The following is a 16,123-nucleotide window of genomic DNA, read 5'->3' on the forward strand; positions in this document are numbered from 1 at the left end:
AAACTCCACACAGAAAGACCCCAGCCTGATGTTGGAATTGAACTCAGGACCTTCTTGCTGTGCGGCAACAGTGCTAACCACCGTGCTATATGTTCAGTCTTTTTATATTATTTTGTAATTGTACTGTCATGAGATTTTACATGAATATGCTAACTGAGCCTGTAGAGTCTGCGTCCCCTCATAGTTGCTTTTAGGGTTTCAGGCTCTGTAAACAACACTTCCATGGATAACAGAAACCTTTACTCAAGAATACACATTTTATGCCATTTTCCATAGTCATGTATCGGGATTCGCTCCTCCATGCCTGTAGTCCGTTATGCATGTCAGTTCAACAGTGGCTAAAATATAATCCATCCATGCTAAAGGTAAAAGTTTGCCTTTACAAAATAGAAAGTTCTTGCTCTGTAAACAACCAGGCATTGTTGAACTTTTACTTTTTGGAACAAAAAGGTCATAGGCCACTTTCACAGTTGTAAACACTCATGGGTGTTACTAATTTGATCAGTGATGGCTCTGTTCTGCCCAAGTATGCCAGTGACCTTGCATTAACAATAACAGAATCTAAAACTGAAGTAGCTAAATGGAATTCTTCCCATACTGATGTTATTAACCTGGGATTTTTCTACTGTGACTTGTCAAAATATCTTCTCCGAAGAGCAATAGGAACAAATTACTGATGACAATTTAAGATGTCATTGGGGAAACAAACAAACAAAGTAAACCCTCTTAGAGTATTGCCTTTTAAAAAAGTATAAAGCCCCCGAATTGAGCAGTGTGCCAATGTGTTCAGTAAAAAGCAAAACGATTCACCGTAAAGTTAAAATGTTCCCTAATGAGCAAAATAAGAAAATAAGATTTCAGAGTGAGACTCTTTGTTCCTGCTGTGAGCAAGTGTGACATGAATTAATGGGCAACTAGTAGCACAGTGTGTTGTTATTTCACAGAGTGCTTTGATGAACTGAAGGAGCCACAGCAATACTTTTAATACACAGGATTATTGCTTTCTTTATCTTTGCTCCACAGAACAAAATAAGAATCGACGCGCATTCATAACCTGCCCGAACAATATGGGGTGTTGTCAGATAACTGAACATCATGCTGTGAATGGCCACATTTTGTTATTAACAACTGACCTCGAGTAGTGTATTATTCAAACAAATAATACACAGCACCCTTCTCTAAAGTTTGCACAGGGCTGATGCACAGACCAAATGGAGTAAAATGACCCATCTCTATTTGTAACAGCAAGTTTTGTTATTAGTGTGTTTTGCTTTTTGCCCCTTGTTGCCCTTGATATAACAGCGTCACCCCCACCAAGCTTTTTGTCAGCCAATTATTCACCTGATGCTAATGACCAGTTGCCGGCTGTACTGTCGCTCAGATATTGTGCCTGAAGACTGATATATTGATCAGGTGAGATTGATCAAGAGAGGGATGATACAGCAACATTACATGATTTATTTGGGTTCTAATGTCTTGCGTCAGGACTGCCCTCTGGGAATCGGCTGTCTAGGCCCAGTGTGCTTTCATCTTCTGTCTAAGTATCACACCCTCTTTATAGCCTACAGCTTCACCTTTTCCAAAAGCAAGAGGCAGACAAGGTAGTAGAAAGAAGAACTATTTAAATAAATCCCGGCACAGCTTGAAAGCTAACATATTATATTGTTGATGGAGGAATGTTTTTGCTTTCTGTCTCTCGTTTTATTGGAATAATTTGCATTCTGTGGATGGAAAAATTTAAAGCATTCAGATAAGCAGTTTTCCATTTCACAAAAACAGGCCTTAACCAAAACATGACAATCTAACCTGTCAACATAACATTAGTATTCATCACTTGGGGAAACTAATTTGTGTTGCATTAGACATTCTGACTACATGCGGATGTTTTACTTAGTGTACTTATTCCATTTGTTTAGAAAATCTCAGAAACGTAATGAACACAAAATCAAACCGTCTCTAAGTGGCAAGCAATGAATTTGTTCAGGTTTCAGCGGGGCAGTGAATGAGGCTGCTCTGCAGAGCTGACAGTAAACAATTTCAGGTTTTCGCTCTGAAAAATATATAAATAAATAATTAGAAATGACCATATGATGCCTAAGGCTGTTTGAAGAGCAGCTGAAGCATTTTAGTCTGCGAGAGCTCCATCGGGGTGCCACAAAAACCTCGCGCGGCTCGTTCACGACAGCGAGCGCGCTGTATGTACAAATTATATATGCAATGATGCAACATTTATTTCCGAGATGGAAATATGACCAGTTTGATTTAACTTTGAATATTATTTCTTTTTAAAATACTTTGTGAGTTACTCAGTAGACCTATGATCTAAACAGCACTGAAATAGCATTTGGGAAAATGCACAGACTGTCCCTAAACCCACAAGCACACAACATTTAATGAACATGAACAAACGCATTAAATGATAATACAAAAGGATGCAGAGGAAGTGGAGAGAAAGCGAGAGAGGTCACGGCCATGCATGACTGGAGAGTGTAACGTGATTATAAAACAACTTCTGTGCCTGCCTGAACTACCAAAAGCTCTGTTATGTTTCCTTCAGTAGACAAACATCAGTTTATCACTGTTATTCAATCAAATATATCATTAAATGAGCTTATTTTAAATGTATATGATACTACTTTGCACCATCAGCCCTTTTTTCCCCTTGCAGTCTTTTTCCAATAATAGATATTTATGCCATGGTTAATAAAATGTCAGATCCCTAATGAACAGGAAGTCTCCCAGTGGCGAGCAGAGAATTTGTTCAGGCTTCAGCGACCCAGTAGCTCAGGCTGTTCAACACAGGTGGCAGGCAAGCTCACGCTGTTGTTCTGAGGGGCTGGAGGGCAGGTGAGCTTCTGTCAGAGGAGAGGATGGGTCGGACCCGTGAAGCATGTGGCATGTTGTTGGTGCAGCTGATGGGGAGGGGAAGGGGGTCGGTGGTACCTCCCAGGCTACCCATCCTGTCCCCCCCATCCCATCTGTGCTGCGCTGACAAGATGTGCATAGAATAACAAGTCAGCATCTGGCCAGTAATGAGGTTCCCAGCTCAGCATCAAGATATCAGATGCTAACAGGTAGATGATTGTAATTATTTAGACTCACTCAGTTTAGTCAAGACCATGTACTAATAAGCACACTTAAAGGCTGATCAAAGTGTGGTACAACCAAAAAGAAAAGGGAGGAAGCCACAGTTATCTTTTATTATAGTTATTCCTAAGCACTAGAAAAGAAGCCATAATGTTTCATAATCCTACATGTGTTAATTAAAAAAGACAAAAAAACTTAAAGTACAAGATAAATATTCAAAGTCAGCCTGATTTACAGACCAAATTAAAATCAAATTAAGTTTTCAAATACGTTTTCTTTTTTCTTTTTTTTTTAAAGTGCAGTGTTGGTGAGGCTCTGATCTGTGCCATAGTTGCTTTACACCAGTGTTTCCATGTCTGAGTGTACGGACATGAGCTCTTGGGCACGAGTGATGCAAATTTTATCCTCAGAGGGCAAACACGAGGCACCATGTTGTGGACTTGTCCATGAGACACAATGCACCAGCTCCCCATGCGTCCTTCAGACAGATTCTAATTGAAAATAATACAGCAGGAACAGCTACTCATCCACAGCAGCTGTCCGCGTCTGTGTTTGTAAGCGAGCATAATTCCAGCCTAGGCCTGGACCTTAGAACGGCGAGGGGCATCTGGTTGACAGACCTCAGTGATCTTGTGGAAGTGTGCAACGTTAAAAGATCAAAGAGGTGTGGGAGTGGGTGCTATCCCATTCATTGACTTAAAAAATAAAACCAGTGAGCCAATGTGGAGAAGCTCATGTGAAATGAGCCTGTTAGGCACTGAGCGACAGCATTTTAGATCACTTATGGGTGAGAAAGCACACTGACTGTGTAAAGCCCGTAGTGTCTGTGTTGGGGTAGTCAAGCTAAGATAAAATAAAAGGCTCAAGAACACAAAAAACTTAACCTTTAAAAAAGATACGTTAAAAGAAACTGGTGCTTTCAAATGCAGTTATTTGTTTATCAAGTATCAGTATTTTCACAAATCTCCTACAGTTTGTTTTTCTTTGTAAAACCAAGGCTTTTCATAACCCTAGGGGTCAATGTCATCAGTTAGGATGGCGTAGAGGTTAGGGGGTCGAAACAACACATCTGTTAATTGAGATTAGGCATGTTTTGTACCATCCAGGTTGTGATGTCCTCCAGGCAGTCCAATAAGGCCTTCAGATAGGTCATGGCTTTACCTTCTCCAAAGCATATTAAAATGTGAGTCATCTGCACAGCAGTGGAACAAAATATTATATCGCTTAAAGACTATAACTTTAGGCAAGCACATATACAGCTTGTATTTGGACAATAACACATTTTATTTTGTAGTTTTCCCTGCAAGCTACAAACAATATAATTAAAGTTCTCAGAGGCTCAAAAGCAGACAAACCATCCATTCACACAGCAGTCTGTTTGAGAAACTAATATCATTTGAAATAGAATTATTGTTGCACACTGATGAAACTTATTTGCAGTCATTGACTGTCTAAAGAACCAGTAGATCTCATCTAACATTTCCTCCCTTCAGATGCTCTGCTAGACCCTTACTGCAGCCACCTTCAATTGCTTTTTGTTCGTTGGCTTGTTTTATCTTTAATACCTAAAAAGCATCCTCCTTTGGGTTGCGATCAGGTAACTCAATTGGCCATCAAACAATATCCAATGTTTTATGCCTTGAGAAGCTCTTAGGTTCCCTTGCGGTATGCTTTTGCGTCATTTGTAATGTGAAATGCCATCTGACCAGTTTTGCAGCATTTGGCTGTCTCTGAGCAGAGAGTATAACCCTGTACAGAATACATCCTGATACTTCTATCAGCAGTCACGTCATCAATAAACACTACTGACCAAAGAATTTCTTTTTTCAGAACTGTGCCGACTCAGAACAAGTAGTTTAGTATTCTTAGATATACACTTGTTATTTGTTGAGACGATTGATAAGGCTACACAGTCACTGTGGCCACCTGCTGCCTTTTTGCATTTCTGTTAGTGGATGCATTAAACACATGGGACATGTTAATTAGGAAGTTTGATAGCTGCTATGTGATTATGGTTTTAGTTTGGATAGAACCAGCGAGATCTATACTTGGTATACATAAATTACTTAGATAAAACCTCCTGTTATTTTTTAAGTTTCAAAAAGAATAGTAAAGTAAAAAACAAGCAAGCTCCTCTCTGACTCCAAGACCATAGGAACCCTACATCTTGTCTAATTGTCTTTCTAGGTTTGTTCTCATTTACAACCAACTAAATTAGCTATAGCGCCGGTTGTGTTCTCTCCCAGCTCTATCTCCTCATTTTGCTACTGTGACTCAAGAAATCTGACACCATGAACTTTGAAAAGTGTGTGTGTGTTAGTGTGCTTTTCTTAACAGGCTGTTGGGAAGTAAGTTCATTTATTATTTACGATAAACTTCATATATTGTAGATGTTTCGCATTGCTGGTTTGTCAGTCAGAAAAGATTCAGCGGTGACATTTAGCTTTTGTTCCACTTGCTTATAGGAAAGAGGATTTCTTTCATTTTTTATGCTGGGGTCAGTTTAGAGAACTAACAAATGCACTTTAGAAGCAGGAGGCGGAGACTCGCCTCAGTTACCTGTTTTGCTGCCATGACCTTCAGTTATGAAGGTAGCTCCCTGCTATTTTGCAAGTCAATTACTTGGTGCCCTTTGACAAAGGCTGTCTTTTTTTGTATTTACTGTTGAAATAAACTACTTTTACTTGTGTATTTATTGTTGTAAAGGGAACAGTTGTCAATCATTTAGAAGAAAGCGCTGTTGTATATTTAGTGCCAGGAATATAACAAGTTGGTACATTCAAATCAGTGGAGACACTATTGCAAATGACAGTGTGGTTGAACTGAATGTTTAACTTCTTTCCCTTTTTGTGGGCACATAACTATTGAGGGTGTCTTTGAGCATTGTGTTGCATTGCTGCATAGAACAGCAATCTGTTTGTAGTTGAAGAGAAGTGATCCTCAGGGCTATAAAAAAGATCACTGAACCCTGCTCCTTGCACTCATGTGCAAAGCATGGCAATTCCTCAGTCCACTGCACAAGCTTCCCATATTTTCCCCTTCCCTTTGGGCAGTGTGTTCTTACATATACAGAAATATGAGTACCCATATGGTCCTTCAGTAGATAGTACAACCTTAATAATGAGAGCTCTCATTAGGCAGTGAAACCTCTGACTTTCATCTACTATTATTACATGGTAGCAGAATTTGTGCTCGCAAAGGCTGAACTAAGCTACTGAACCACACCATGTCCAATCTCAGCATTAATGCAAGCTGATATGTTACCTAGCAAGCTACACCAGTCATTTCAGCATTTTCAGAGATGAAAGGTACAGTAAAACTCAAGTGTTCTGAATTTGTAATGAAGTGGTGAGTAAATGGCTCCAAATTTTCTTTTGCAGATGCACAGTGAAATCAGCCTAAACCAAAATGAACAAATGAACAGAATTTCGAAGGATCACATTCACAATATGCTTTGCTCAGATAATTTTACATCACTGTGCAAGCAGTCATGGCAAACCTAATCCTGCAATTTAAACAAAATCCACGGCCTTCCTCTTTTACATTCTCTTAACTGGGAGGATGTTTTGCTTGATCTGCTTTGGGACTTTTGCTCAGTGTAAATATCGGTGGCTTGCAAAGCTGCTTGTGTTAACCACCTTAACCTTTTATAATAAAACAAGCATACAGACAGCAAGTTAAAAAGCCGGTATCTTGACCTGGAATTTATAGAAAATAATCAGTTGCAAAATGAATTAACCAAAGCAAAATTGGTGGTTGCACATTCTGTTAAGACTGTTTATGGCATGAAGCAAAACAAAAGCAAAGTAAGAAAATCCTAATAAAATAAACACAACTATATAAATATCTGTCCATATAAAGGACAAGTCATAGAATAAGATTAAATACTCTTTAATGCCTTCAGGGAAATTTATTCTCTGCTTTTACCTGTATGAAGTAGGACCAATGAGCAGCCACTGTGCGACACCTGGGGACCCAGGACTCTCTTTCTGTGAGGCATCAGTGCTGCTACAGCTGCCTAGAAGGCAGATGCAAAACAGAAGCACAACTCATGAGTCATAGTTTTATTAGTAGGTCATGTCAAGCGGTGTCAAAAATAGTCTTCACACCGTCTGGAGATTGACTGAACTCTGTTTGCTATAATGGATCTGTCCTACCTCTTAAAAACACGGAGGGGCAATGATGGAAAATAAATTTTTTTTCTTAGCTGCAACATGCCTCTTGTTCTATCAAGTATCATAACTGTTTAAAACACACCTGTATAAATCTGTACATTAAAAAAAAAAAAAAAGTACAGCTGAACTTGTCTGCAGTACATACAGTTACTAATGTTAATTGTAATCCAGAGGCATTTATAATTTTCTGCACATTTCCAGTTTTCCACACCAGCATCACCACTGCAAAGCTCAGCATCTGTGTGCACTCCCTACACTGCAGCGGAATAGTTTTGAATTGAACCAACCCATCAAATAAACATTTCTAAGTCTCAAAACCCGACCAGTTGGCTAAATAAATATTACCAGTGCAGTGATGTGCAAACTATGTGAGGCACAAACATTTTCAGTATGATTTATATTCAAACCCAGTTGATGGCACAAACCTTAAAACTATGGTTAAAAAAACTCCCCAAATTTGTTTAATAAGTAGAGGAGGAGTAGATCTGCAGAGCTGATTTTGTGTTCTTGTCAATTAATTGTACTGTTTGCAGAGTTGCAGCTGGTGCTGCCTGTGTAATCAGCTGAATGATTGCTGTCAGTGGCATTTACCGTTGCTTCTCAACTTTCAGTATTTACACATAAAAATAAATAAATAAATAGACATGCCATCCATGACTTACCACATGAACATGACATTCCCGGGAAAACATAAAGAACCATTGTACCAGGAATTCTGCCAATGCACCGATGCATGATCAAATAGTGAGATTTGCTACAGCGGCAAGAAAAAAAAAACTCCTCCATTTCCCTCCATCTGCAAACATCATTACATTCATGTATAGAAGAAAAGCACACTCATTATTATTTATATTCAGTTTTCCACACAAACTGTTAAATGCTGATAACTGCTACCTTATTTTAAGTAGTTTTATGTATATATATTTAAAAAAAATCCAGTTTAGTGCAGGTATGGGAAAGGGGGCAGAGCTTTTTTTTTTGTTTCTAGAGTAATGCAGCTCTACAGTGGTCACAGTCCTTTACTGCTGTGATGCTCTACATGCTGCCATTTTAGCAGTGCATGGGAAATTCATGTTAAACCTGAAGAAAAATATTAATGTAACACAACAGATGCTGCAGATGTTGTAGCTTCCTTGAAATGGCTGTTGCTAGTACCCCATTTTCAATGTTGTTATCCAGTTAAATGGCTGTTACCTCATTTTAAGGTGGCTATGTTGGCCCCAGAGTTTTAAAGGAGAAATTGAAGTCTGGTTAAGGGGACAGGAGGAATAGCAATTTTATCAGTTTTATCTGCTAAACTTGAGCATAAGATCTATTACAAATAGGATGGAAGGTCTTTACTTTGCCATTACTGTATTCTGCCACGCATCGTGTAATAGCACCGTTTCATTTTTTTTAAAATATATACATCTATGCCTATTTTTTTTTTTTTCCTATATCCAACAACTCTGCAACCAAAAACTGAAAAACATGTTAAAGAAAAATGAACTAGCAGACACATTTTTGAATCCAAGTTTTGTTTCGACACACTGTTTGCTTAGTTATTTTCAGGCACCACAAATATTTGGTTATGGCAGTAACATTATATCAGGAATAGACATAGCACTGCCCCCAAAGAGCCAATCATCAGCAGTGTTGGTCAAGTTACTTGAAAAAAGTAATCAGTAACTAATTACTGATTACTTACCCAAAAAGTAATCCCGTTACTTTACTGATTACTTATTTTCAAAAGTAATTAGTTACTTAGTTATTTAGCTACTTTTAAAAAACACGATTTACAACCTGAATAGGTGATAAAGCGATAGATCTTTCAGCCCAATTCTACTTTTTCTCATAATCCATCATACAAAATGTAATCAAATGGAAAAGTCTCTTTTTAAAACTTGTTTTATTAGTTTTAATCTTTTAACTTTATGCATCAAGCAAAAATTTAATTATATGCAACATTCTCTGACTGTGAAGAAATTAGTTTAACATTTAAACCTATTTTCTGCACATTCCAGCACATAAAATATTTTTTTGTGTGTGTTTACACTCACTCTTTCAAATAGATGCAAGTAAAACACAGCAGAAAATAAATAAAGTCAAAGACTAGCGGTCCTGTTGCTCTATTTTCACCTGTAAAGCAGGAGTGGGTAGGCGGAGGTTTACCCTGGTGCAGGTGTGCCGCAGCGGTCAGTGGAAGAATCCGCGAGTTTCTCTGTGAATTTCCCATTACGTCATAGCGCACTCGGTGCTTGCTTGGAAGTTTAGGGGTTTTTTTCGCTGTAAAAAGAAGTTTTCTTCCCACGCACAACAGACGCTAATGTTTTTGTCACTTTTTATGGAATCAAACTCAAAATAAGGTCAGTACTTCCACGCTTTAAACGCTGCACGCTCATACTCTCTCGCACTTGATATATTATCCATTGTTGATCTGCACACAGCTGTTGTCGCTTACGTCACTGTCATGAGACATTCTTGCAAAAAAATCACGGTTTTAGTAACGCAGTAACGCAGCGTTCCTACGGGAAAGTAACGGTAATCTAATTACCGTTTTTGCAATAGTAATCCCTTACTTTATTCGTTACTTGAAAAAAGTTATCGGATTACAGTAACGCGTTACTGCCCATCTCTGATCATCAGTCAAAACAGGAAATTTTAACCAGTCATGCTGCATTGACAACTACACTGAACAATAGAGGTTCATACCTGCATGCATAGTAGAAGTATTAGAGAGAAAGAGGTGGTTTATATGGGATTTTTCTAATGTTTGAATAGATGTGGTTTTTATAGCACTACAACTAAAATAATGTCTCTCTCCCTATTCATTTACATTAGGGCTTCAAAGTAACCAGCTATTGTTGTGAGACTTGCTTGTGAAAGCGTTTTGTTAGGGTTTGTAAAAGATGGTGCTTTGGCCTTTGACAACATAACACGTTACGAAGCTCAGGTTTTTATACATTTCTAGGATAATTCTAGCAACTTCTAGGTGCCTCTTACATAATCTCTGTTTCTTTCTGTTTATCAGGGATTAGAGTGAATGATAACACGTCTTTAGGGAGGTAGGTGCAGGAGGGCACCTACTAGCCACCATCTATGTGAGTGATTACAAATGATGCGAGTCACTCAAAAGGATGATAACATCCAAAGCAGGTGGACTTGTCAAACTGTCTATATAACATCCTTTGAAATATAATTGTGCAGGTCTGCATTGACAATGGCTGTCATGACCACTGATCTTTTTGTGATTTTTTTGCATGGGTCAGATATAAATGGGTTTTCAGGATGCACTTCTCTCTTATTTTTTTTGCTCACACAGTGATGAAGATGGCTTTTTGCACGAGCAGTGCTGTTTATCATAGCTTGTTTATGCACGTCGTGTTGAAAATACATTTTTTGTGAACAAGACTGAAACTGGTTGCTTTTAGTTGAAGCCCCCAAGGCTCAGAAACAGCGGAAATTTCCATCACAACATAATTATACTGAATAGAGTTCAGTGTATAAAGCTCTACCCACAAAATAGACTGAAGAGGTAAAACTACAAAAACTATGACATTGATTTCTAATGAAAATGTTACATCAGTTCTAGAGATGAAAGAAGTTGCGCATAATACAGAATATCCTTAAAACAGAGGCTTTAAAAAAGGTGAGTCCAGGTTAAAATCAGATGTCAGGTGGGAATGCAGTAAAAAAAAATCACAATGAGAAGCTTCGTGAAGACAGACTTCAGTAACTTAACTCAAGTACCCTTCAGTGTATTTCCTCCCTAGATTGTAACAGTTCAATCTAAATTTCCCCCTCATTGAGCAGAGATCTCTGATGTTTGCTCAAGGAAAAACAGAACAAATATCAACCCGCTGTCTGCGGCCTCTACAATTCTACATCTTCAAATATGAATGATATAAAAAAAAAAGAAGAAATACAATATTTTGTGGCATTTATGCAAATATGACATTTCCCCTGCTGGCTCCACAGAGCAGGGTTTTCTGTTGACCACAGATACCTGTCCGTTTTGGTGCTGAGGTAGGAGCAGCCTCTGCTGCACTGGGTCTTCATTATTTGTTATCAACACATTAATATATCAAATACAAATCACACACATGCAAGTCTAAGAGCTAGGCTGTTTGTGCTCTTCATCTGAATAGAAAATACATTACATGTCAAAAAAGTGCACAGGCATATCTTTTGGCTCCACATTGCAGTGCATAAAATGATTTTTATTTCATTCAGTTTTAGTGAGAGAAAAAATACTTGTGCCATAGGCATAAGCAGAATAGATCTATAATAACAATCGGCACCTGTGCTTTGTCTTCATTTCCTGACGAAAAGTAAATACAGGCGATTCACAATATCCATGATGCATCGACATTTAAAGAAACGACTGTATTATTAGGCGATCGAGTGAATGTAAGTCTTTTTAGCAGACAGTGCTTTTAACAAAGGTAATCAAGAGTAAAAAAAATACACTTTGCATTAACTGTCTGTCAGTTTAATGGAAAATCTAATGTTTAGTTCTTAAACCCTTTAAGACGAAACATTTTATAAGTGTTCTTGAAATTGTTACCACATGCTAGAGACAAACTACAGTTGTTTTCGTAAAGAAGAGAAAATTTGCTTTATGGAGAAATTCATGTATCCCAGTAGCACAAGGCATAAAATACTGCAATGTGAACATAGACAGAAAGAGTAAGGTCCGCCTATATTTTACCATGTGCGCTTCACGTGACCTTACTCCTCAACCATTTTGGGCGAAGTAAAAAATGTCACATGGTTGAAAAATGACAAAATAGGTTTATTAGGTCGATCTTGAATCTTGAGAAATAACATTTTCTTCCACTTGTATGCTGATGACACGCAGCACTAGCTCCCATTAAAATATTAAGAACTGGATGTGCGCTATTTTTATCACCTGGCCCTCCTTGTAACAGGTATCAATAATGCCATCCCATCCATCCTCTTCTACCTATCCTTAGCAGGATCGGGGGGGGGGGGACATAAATCGATAAATAGACTTCTTAAAAAAGTGAACATATTAGACCAGTTTCATTGACTCAACGCTGGCTGTCCATTACTTTTGAAATTGATTTTAAGATTTTATTCATTACTTTTAAAGCCATTCACAGTCTGGCTCTGGCATCCATATTGGAACTGAAGTCCATTATTATTGTGCAGCCTGTGATCCTCAGAAACGTGTTAACTGTTCCCATTGCACACCTTAAAACAAAAGGTGATTGAATATTTCCTGTTAGGACTTCTTGGTTGTGGAATACTCCACCTTAATTCCAGCTCACACTCACTGTCATCTTGTAAATCGATGTTAAAGACTGATAGGACTTTCTTATAAATTTTAATATAGACCCTATATCGTTTAGATTATTAGCTTATGTCAATTTTGTTTTTTTGACTTTTAAATTTTAGGTCAATTTCAATTTACTCTTCATTATGCAGTCATTTGTAGCTTCTTTATAATTTTAGATGTTGCACTTGAGTCTTGCATGGCCTATTTTAATTGATATCCACCTTTTTATACTTCTTCTAAGCCTTTTGTTCATGTGTTTTTGAGAAACATGCTGGGTTTTTTTTTATAAGTGGTATTTAAATAAACTCAAATTATTATTATTATTATTAAAAGAATGAGAAAAGAAGAAGAATGCCCCATCTATTAATACCCATTTAATATGTTGTTTGTCTTACACCACCAACAATGCCATATTCAAAGCAACTTTTCTTACCTTTCTGATACTTGGTTTGAACTTCAGCAGATCCTCTTCACCATAGTTACGATCAAACAGTCATTTGTGAGTCTGAACTTTCCCAAATGAATGAACTGAGTGAAATTTGCTGAAAACATTCATGCTCTCAAGGAGATAGATACATCTGATTTGAAAGATCTCTTTAAAGTTTAATGAACACTGCAACCTCCTGGGAAAGCTAGTGAGGAAAAATTACAGTACATTAGTGCGGTCACTCGCAGGGTGAACGCTGTGTCTTTTTAACTTGAAAAGAACTGAACAGTCCCGCAGGTTTCACATTCAGCAGTCTAGATCAAAATAATGCAAATGTCTTCACTTTTCCTTTAGTTTCTCCCTTAATTTACACACCGTGTGCATTTTATGCATCCTCATATTTGGATACTTTAAATTTAAAAATTCTTTTCAGTCCATCATTGACTAAACTTTTAATTTTCTGCTTTTCCCCCACAGCTTTCTGGGAATACAAGACCATCAGCTCACACAGGTGGGTACTGTTTGGTTTAGTTTAACTAAGTCTTTAAGTCTTATCCAGTGTAAATTTTGAGCTTGTAGATTGCCTGTAGTTTAGCTTTAAGGCGGTGAAAGTTGAGGTTCAAACCACAATTTAGCAATAATCGATCTTGAACGGTAAAAAAAAAACTTTACAACGACCATGGCTTCACATTTGGCGCTGGTTTAGGCTTTGCAGATGTGTCAAGGAGAATTTTCCATAGGTAAATGTTTGGTTTCTCAACCAAACTTTACAGCTCCTACAGTGTATCTACACGTTTGTAGTGTAAGCAAAGTGCTACTTGTCTGGTGAAATCTACAACCAGACATTAATTAAAACCTAAAGCAAAAGCAGTCTTTTGTCGTGCATCTCAAACAGTATTTTGTCATAAACCGTTTAGCTTGTTTGCATCCATCTATTAAATTACTGCCATCTAGTAGGAAGTGTTGGCTGTTCTCCCTGGAAGCAAGATTAATTCTCTTTGACTCTGACCATGACCATGTCCCGTTTACACTGGCTTGAGCTTTTCAAGCCAAGTAGCATAGACAGTATAAAAGTGAGCATAGCTACAGTTAATAGTAAGCACTTTGATGATCCACACCAAGAAGGCTTTCCATGAGGTTTAGGAGAATGTTGATGGGAATTTTTAACCATTCCTTCAGAATGGTCAGACACTGATGATAGGTGAGAAGGCCTGACTTGCAGTCGTGGTTCTAACTTATCCCACATATTGTATCAGTTTGGGTTGAGGTCAGGACTCTGTGCAGGCCAGTCAAGTTCTTCCACACTAAACATGCTTGTCCATGTCTTTATGGACCTTGCTTTGTGCACTGGTGCGCAGTCTCGGTAGAAGTGGAAGGGGCCATCCCCAAACTACTACCCGAAGTTGGGAGTATGAAATTGCCCGAAATGTCTTGGTATGATGAAGCATTAAGAGTTTCTTTCACTGGAACTTCACTGAAAAATAGCCTCACACCATAATCCCACCTACACCAAACTTTACACTTGGCACAGTGCCAAGTACAGAGAAGACAAGTACCCCTCTCCAGGCACCCAAACTTGTCCATCAGTTTGGCAGATGGAGAAACGTTTTTTGTCACTCCAGGTAACACATTTCCATTGCTCTGGAGTCCAGTAGTGGCATGCTTTATAGTGGCATGGAAACCCATTCCACGAAGCTCCCTATGCTCTGTTCTCTGCTTGTCTTTATATAAAACTCAGCCCATTTTACTTCATGTTGATATACATAATACACAAAGAATGGAAGCCATGGTTTTTCCTGAGTGGACCTGAGATACACAGGGTGAGTATAAACAAGAAAAGGATGTAGCCATTTAGGGAGCACACAAGTGAGTCAGGAATAAGAAAACTTTGTCATTTCATCTGTGGATTTGTTCTGTTCATTTGCAGAAGTGAACCACACAACAGGAAATTGCAAAGAACAACTCCGATACGCAATTTTCACAATCATCAAAACGGCATTACAAACAATGCAGTCGTTTTTGAGTCCATCACTGATTGTTGCGGTAAATGCTCTCCAACACCTAATTCGTTGTATTCCTGATTTGGATCCTTAGCTGGCCACCTACCACGGTACCTGGAATAGAGAGTCTAAAGCAAATATAAAAACATATTTTAAGTGCAAAAGTTTTCAGTGTAATGCCAGATGTTGTTTCTTTAAACATTTGTAGTTTTCATATGCAAATACAATCAGTTAATTGTTTTTTTTTTCTTTGGTTATCATTGGAATGACTGCCCAAAACCATCGTCTTAAAACTGTAGTTGATGATTTGGACATTTCTCACTCTGTTACTCAGTTGACATCAAAGCAAACACTGAGTACAGAGACATCCAATAGATGGAGCTTTTTGGACAAAATGATAAAGCTGTCAGCCTTTTCTCTAAGGGAAGGCATCATGTATCCACATCTTACAGCTCTGCAAACTGCTTTCATTTCTCAATAAACAGACCAAAAAGAGCGATTTTCAACAGCCATTTTGAAGCATTTTCTGTCTCAACTGTACCTTGTATTTGAAAAAGAGAAAAAGCACTTTGTGTATGACTTGACCGTGATGCCCTACAAAAAGCCCCCGCTGATGTTGTTGCAAAATGAGACATTATTCATAGTGTCAAAAATAACTTGAAGGTCAGTGACATTTAATCCATTGTATCTCATTTTTAGGGCATCAGACACAAAGCAGGCCTGGGGTTTGGAGTGTAATTGACTCTGACAAACATCATGACAAATGTAATGCCATCTACTCCTTGAATGGTTTTCATGTGCCAGATGTGTCTGCATATTTTTTATTCACATTTGGTATTTAGTCATGGCGTGGACTGTGAGCCTTCATTCCCTCTGTGAGACAGTAAATAACCCCAGCATCCTCTGGGAGTGACTACATAAAACACTCTGTGGTTAGAAGGGCTCTGTGCCTGCCAGAGGCATAGCTAAACCGTGGATGCTTAACTTGTATCAAGTAAAAGCAATATTCTACATATATCTGTTTATCTAGCCGAAAAACACAACACCAATAAACAGTTGCAATAAAAACAAATGTCTAAAGATCTGAAATGACAAAACAAGACATAAAGAGAGAAAATGGCAAAATTGGGAAATGTTTCTTTTTTTTCAGTGT

Source organism: Haplochromis burtoni, unplaced genomic scaffold (genome assembly GCF_018398535.1).
Source record: "Haplochromis burtoni strain Fernald_Lab_line unplaced genomic scaffold, NCSU_Asbu1 Contig_20, whole genome shotgun sequence".
NCBI lineage: Eukaryota > Metazoa > Chordata > Actinopteri > Cichliformes > Cichlidae > Haplochromis > Haplochromis burtoni.